This window comes from Marmota marmota, unplaced genomic scaffold, assembly GCF_001458135.2.
Source record: "Marmota marmota marmota unplaced genomic scaffold, marMar, whole genome shotgun sequence".
Classification (NCBI taxonomy): Eukaryota; Metazoa; Chordata; class Mammalia; order Rodentia; family Sciuridae; genus Marmota; species Marmota marmota.
This window is the reverse complement of record NW_026000242.1, coordinates 492,692-499,889: the sequence shown is the minus strand read 5'-3', so window position 1 is coordinate 499,889 and position 7,198 is coordinate 492,692. Positions and strand designations below refer to the sequence as shown.

General features: G+C 40.8%; 2 pseudogenes; one reads left to right on the top strand and one right to left on the bottom strand.

The window, feature by feature from the left end:
• Window positions 1-7,198, top strand: part of LOC107145645 — a 70,164-nt pseudogene that overhangs the window by 41,234 nt on the left and 21,732 nt on the right.
• LOC107145629 overlaps window positions 1-7,198 on the bottom strand; it is a 20,345-nt pseudogene that overhangs the window by 4,527 nt on the left and 8,620 nt on the right.

Below are 7,198 nucleotides of genomic sequence, written 5' to 3'. Positions count from 1 at the left end.
CACGGGTCCCCTCGCAGGGGCATGCAGAATGACCCCAGAGCAGCCTCTGCCCGAGGGTGCAGCGGCGAACAGGCGACCCAGGCGCTCAAGGCTGCGGTCCAGCCTTTGGAGGACAGGGCTCGGCACGCAGCCCAGCTCCAACCTCTAGGTGTGGCTGCCGGACAATGTAGCCATAGCCATCAAGACAGCCGGGAGAAAGCAAATGGCGGCTCCCGCGGAGTGGATTTTCGGCACAGAAACCGCAGCCCAGCCAACGATCCCAATCCACAAACTATCCCTGTATAAAAAATATTCAAAAAAAAAAAAAAGGCGGGGCACACTGAGCTTTGTTTGCCTAGGGTACTTACAATCAACTGCTGATTACACATTCACCTTTTCTGCCCGGAGCGAAGCGAAAGAGGAAGCAGATGGGAGCAAAGCGCCCGCGGCTCTGGGCGGCAAAGCGTCCGGGAGCCAAGCGTCTCTTTTTCGATCTCTTTGTTCTTCCTGCTGCTTGGCAAAGTGGTCCGCTACAGATTAACAGTGAAAGGAGTTCTTACACGCTGTGCGAAATCTCGATTAAAGCCACTGCTCTGAGCACCACGCTCAGCACTTCAGCAACCCCCGTGCGCAGGCGCCATCTTCTCCCCACAAATTCTTTTTCATTTGGGTTAGTGTGAGTCATCATCCTCAAATCTAGTGACATCACATAAGGATGAATGCAATTAATTTGGTATCATTCTCTCTGAAGACCAAATTCTGCCAGCATCTTGATGCCCTCACTGCTACTTTTCCAACATGAACTTTGAACTGTCCCCTATGCTATTTAGAGTGCTTACATGCATAGTTTTACATTATTTGCATGTATGAAATCAAAACTGAAACTTTTTTTTGATCATAAATCTCTGCCTAGAACTCACTAAAATGTTCTGTGTGGATGAAAATAAGACAATAATTACAATAATAGCAAAAATTTATACAATACATTTTTTGTGTTGAGGACAATTGCTGATGTAAACACTGGTATTATGAGACTCTAGGTTGCAAGTGGCAGCACTGGGGTCTGGTCACCTCAGCAAAAATCACATTCAGATTGTACCTGTGTTTCTCGCGGTTAAACTGAACTTTTTAAATTACACTAAATATTTCAGCAACTTCTCCATCTAGGAAGACAAAAAGCTGTATGAAGTAAGAAAACACACATTAAGTTTTAATTTCATTGTAAGATATCAGAATTTGCCCTTGAAAGCCCTAATTGCTTCATTCTAGAGACTCCAGCGCTCTTCAGACATGCACACCACTGGCACTGCACAGCGTCCTCTCAGGTCTGTCAGTAACACGGGATTTTCAGCTCCTCCACACACTGATTACGTCCAGGCTTTTTGGGAACTCCACAAAGGCAATACAGACTGAGTTTAGTATTACAAGATAGAGCCTTCCAATTATACACCACATTTTAAAACTCCTAGAGTGAAGCTCAGGGACTGATTTTTTCATTTTGTCTGTGTCCTTCTGTTAAGTCTGTTCCAATGCCTACCTGTAGGGGCTGACCAGGGATGGAGGGCTTTCTGTAAATGTTCTGAGGTGGTGCCAAGATTTCAGTGCCCCCTAGGTCCTTGCTCATAATCTTAACTCTCTTCACCTCCTCCTCCATTGTTTTCTGAGTATACTTCACACTCTTCTTGAGAGAAACAAATACACTCAGGTATAGAACAGCAGTTGGACATTGCACACAGCTGAGAAATCCAAGTCAAATAGTAATCCCACCTGAAATCCCCAAAGCCTAGAACAATTCTTCAGTAATATCTTTAAAAATCTAATCCCTTCCTTTAAAGGATTAATTTTCTGGTCTTTTCAGAAACTTATGGAGAGAATTTCTCATAGGAAGTTTCAAATTGATAAATGTTAAAATAACATCCTATAGGCAAAGCAGAATCAGTGTTTCCTGAAGAGGAGAGAGGATGAGGAGAGAGTGAGAGAACCTTCTCAGACCCTGCCGAGCCAACTCTTAGGACTGCAGCCTGACTTCATGCCACATTACCTTCCAAGACCTCAGAGTGGTCATGCCTGCTGCTGGTCAGATGAAGAATAGCCCTACACCTCCAAATGCACCCCACTTTAATGCCTCAGATTCATCCTTACTTGACTACCTGACTTAGGAAAAGGAACTGGATTTACCTGGACTGCCTCTATGCATGACTGAGACCCATCCTGGTTATTCATGGGACACTGCATACTTCCTGAGCAGTCCATAAGGAAGACAAATTCTCCATAGGTCATAGAATGCCTCAACTTCAGGAATGTCTGAATAGAGAATCACCATGACAGAAGGATCTCCCACTAAACTACCTATACAAAAGGGATAAAAATCCTGTGAGAAAAAAAAGGGCAAGAATCTTAAAGCCACCAGGAAACAATTATAGTGAACTCAAAATCTCAAATCTAAATTTCTGTGTTTGATTCTTATACAATATTAGCTTGTAAAGGGCTTTGGCAAGTGAGGCATAAACATATAAATAAGTAAGGAAAGAATAATCAAAAATTTTAACAGTGTCCCTGGAAGCTATTTTCCTGGTAGCTTAGCAAATGAATAAGACACATGAAATGAACATTTTCCAGCATTTGCCAAAAGAAGCAGATATGTTTATCTGCAGAGGCATACCTTCTTCATATCAAACCAATGGTAATCTTATCACAAAGGTCATTGTTTAAGTCTTTAATTGCAGCTTTGAAAAGTTGATGCTCATATGCATAATTTTGAAGCTCATAAATTACAAGAGTATTTATAAGCAACATACACACCAATGAAATTTCATGTGATTTGGTAAAAAGGACACACTGATATTCTCCCAAAGAGAAGAACGTTCTGGGGTTCATGTTGAATTCAAATAGCTTCACATAAACCATGGGATGAGGGAGAACAGAGCAGACCACCCTGAGTGGATAAACTGTTAAAGCTATATCTGATTTTATTTTTATGTGTGAATGAAAATTGAGGCTGGAATTAAAACATTACTATTGAGATGGAAATGAAATGAGAATGACTGGATTATATTAACTCCACTTTTATAGTTCTGAGAATATAAGAGGATATGGAATCATGTAGCATTATTGTATTTTTACAAACTGAATCTAGAATGGTAGAATTAAATCCTTAGAAGCCTAGGATTCAATATGATCATGGAACCTGTTTCAGTTTAATCTTTTATTCATGGGATACTCTACTAATCAAACAGGCTACTGAATATAGTAGGTATCATCCACAAAATATTTGATAAAGACTAGTTGAGAAAATTATGTATACATAATCCAGACATCTAGATATATAATGTTGCATTGGTTTTGATTGTTGAGGGCCGAAGCCGAGTCAGGATGACGCATGGAATTTTTGCCAGAAGTAGTGGTTGAGAGGTGACGCCAGCGAGCCATTAAAATAATGACTTTTGGGCTGGGGATGTGGCTCAAGCGGTAGCGCGCTCGCCTGGCATGCGTGCAGCCCAGGTTCGATCCTCATCACCACATACAACCGAAGATGTTATGTCCACCAAAAACTAAAAAATAAATATTAAAAAAAAAAAGATAATGACTTTTAAGTTCTCGCGGAGTTCCTGTTGAGTTCCGGTTGAGCTCTTGCGGGGATCCCTGAAGAGTTTGTATTGGTTGGGGAAGTGCCGGAGGAGGGATTTCCGGTTGGTGGTTGCTGGAGGAGCTGCATGGCCTTCGGGAGCGTTCCTGGGGAGCGTGTGTGGAGTGTGCTGGTGGAGTTCAGAAATAAAGTTTGTTCCTCATGAGTGACTCATGATTTGTGCCCAGCCAGACTGCGGCAATTGGTGGCCCCTGGTGGGGAAAGCCTGAATCTCAGAGGTAAGTGAAATTGCTCGCCCCGGAGGGAAGGCGAGAGAATGGGTGACCATTTCAAAAAAAAAAAATGTTTTCTTGTTTTGATTTGTTTTGTTTTTGTTTCAAGCTGCCTATCCCTAGAACTTTCTCAGGCAAACTGGGAAAAATGATTGGCTCAAGGTTTGAAGTTGTTCGGCCCTGAGGAAGAGATAGAGATAGACCACGAATTTACATTCAAGAAAATAGGAAAATTGATACAATGATTTTCTGTTCCATTTTTGTTTCATTCTGTTTCGGTTTTGTTTTGTGTTATCTTGTTGGGTTGTGTTATCTTTATAGTAGATTAGAAATTAGTAAAAAACAGACCAAAAGAGTGTTAAGTAAATTGTTAAAGGTTCAGATCATGGAGAAAGACATTTTAGATCAAGTAAAAGAGAAGGTCTCTCGAGCTAGTCAGACAGAGGAAGAAAATTTAAAGGAGGAAGAACTATCAGGGAAAAAGTTACAACAGGAGGCTGCTGCTAACACCTTTCTATCACCAGAGGGCGTAAGTGTCCAACCAACTGCTCCACCTATAGAGACAACATATCCTATGGGGCCCCCAACCCCCATAGTTGATAGATGGGATCCTGAGACAGGACCTCAAAGATTAACTTGCCTTGTATTTGAGCAGGCAGGAGGGCAGCAAATTCACAGTGCTTTACATTTCAAAACAGTGAAGCAGTTAAAGGAGGCTGTAACAACCTATGGTCCCCAAGCACCCTTCACTGTAAGCATGGTCGAATCCATTACCAACTTGGACATGACGTCAGTAGATTGGGCTAGTATGTGTAAATCTGTGCTAAATGGAGGACAATATTTGTTATGGAAGGTTGCCAATGAGGAATTTTGCATGGAGACAGCTAGGCGAAATGCAGCAGCCAGTTACCCTCAAATACATTTAGATATGTTGTTAGGAAAAGGACCTTATGAGGGACAACGGCAACAAATTGAATATGATCCTGCTATATATTCACAAATTGCTGCAGATGCAGTTAGGACATGGAAGACTTTACAAGGACATGGAAATTTACAAGGTCAATTATCTAAGATAATACAAGGAGCTAATGAACCTTATGCTGAATTTGTAGATAGGCTTATTCAAACATCTACCAGAGTTTTGGGGGACACAGAACAAGCAACACCATTAATTAAACAGCTAGCCTTTGAGCAAGCAAACAGATGGTGCAAGGAGGCCATTAGACCATGGAAACATGGAGATTTAAACACATATATTAAATTATGTAGAGACATTAATGAACAAGGGCAAGTCTTGGCAGCTGCAATACAACAGGCTTTAGATGCCAGGCCGAAAACATGCTACAATTGTGAACAAACAGGACATTTTAAAAGGAATTGCCCCATAGGAAGAGGGTTTAACAAAGCTAGGTATCAAAGGAGTAGAATACCGGGTATTTGCCCACGATGCCATAGAGGGAGACATTGGGCTAATGAATGCCATTCTCAAATCACCACAGAGGGTACTCCGTTATCAAAAAACGAACAAGGACCAGGTGTTTACCCATGATATCAAGGAGAAAGGCATCTGGCTCCATTGCCAAAAAATGGACAGGGGGGCCCAGTGCTCTGGGGCCCACAACCACAAATATACGGGGCACTGGAGGAACCCAGCAACACCATCAGGGTAGTGCCCAGGACATATTGTCCATTAGATCTCTCATCATACAAACCAGAGGAAGTGCAGGATTGGACATCTGCGCCTCCGCCAGAGCAGTACTAACTCCAGAGATGGGAGTTCAAATCATTCCCACAGGGGTAAAAGGGCCTCTTCCCCAAATAACAGTAGGCTTATTATTGGGATGCAGTTCTTCTACTCTAAAAGGACTTATGATAAGTCCTGGGGTAATTGATCCCGATTATGAAGGTGAAATAAAAATTATAGCCAGTTCTCCAAGGGGTATAGCAGTAATTTCACCAGGGGATAGAATAGCACAGTTATTAATAATACCCAGCTGGCATGATAAATTTTCCAGTAGTACTATAGAAAGAGGTTCCAGGGGATTAGGCTCCACAGGTGTAGATTGGGATATGCTGTCTTTAAATTTAGATTCTCGCCCAATGCTAAAACTAAATATTCAAGGACAGGAATTTAATGGGCTACTGGATACAGATGCAGACCTTAGCATCATATCTCATCAGGAATGGCCGAAACATTGGCCATTACAACAAGCCACTCAAACACTTCGAGGCCTGGAAGTGGCGACTAATCCCCATAGAAGTGCAATGGTATTAGACTGGAAGGATACTGAAGGATGTGAAGGAACTATACAGCCATATGTATTGGATCATCTTCCTATAAATTTATGGGGATGACATGTCCTAGATCAATTAGATTTGACATTAACAAATAATATCAATCCAAATGTGCCCACTATTAGGGCTAGACAAGGTTTTAGGAAAGAAAAAAGATTAGGAGAACAAGAACAAGGTATAGCAGCAACAATTCAAATAGATCAAGGAATAAATAGACATGGATTGGGTTTTCAGAAGGGGTCACTGAGACAATAAAAATTACTTAGAAATCAGAAAGGCCAGTATGGGTTCCTCAATGACACCTGACTAAAGAAAAGATACAAGCAGCCAATGACCTGGTCAAACAACAATTAGCGGAGGGACATATACAACCTTCTGTATCTCCCCATAATACTTCCATTTTTGACATTAAAAAGAAATCTGGTAAATGGAGATTATTGCAAGATTTAAGAGCCATTAATAATGAGATGGTTATTATGGGACCTGCTCAATCAGGGATTCCCCAATTGTCTGCTTTGCCAAAAACCTGGTATGATTTAGCTATAGATATTAAAGATTTTTTTTTCAATTCCAATTCATCCTGAGGATAGTCCACGTTTTGCATTTACTATCCCTGCACTGAATCCTGAAAGTCCTGATCAGAGATATGAATGGAAAGTACTCCCTCAAGGGATGGCTAACAGCCCAACTATGCATCAAATTTATGTTAACAAAGCAATCCAGCCACTTAGAAATCAAAATCCTGAACTACAAATATTTCATTATATGGATGATGTATTATTAGCACATAAAGATAAAAACTCATTGCTAGAATGTTATGCCACACTTACAAATTTATTAAAAAATTATAATCTAGAGATAGCAGTAGATAAAGTACAATTAAATTTTCCAATTAATTATTTAGGAGTTCTATTATCCTCAACCATGGTCCATCCACCAAAAAATCAAATATGAGTAGATCAACTCAAGTCACTTAACAACTTTCAAAAGTTATTAGGAGACATAAATTGGATAAGGCCTTATCTAGGCATAACAACAGGAGAGTTGGGACCTTTATTTGATATCC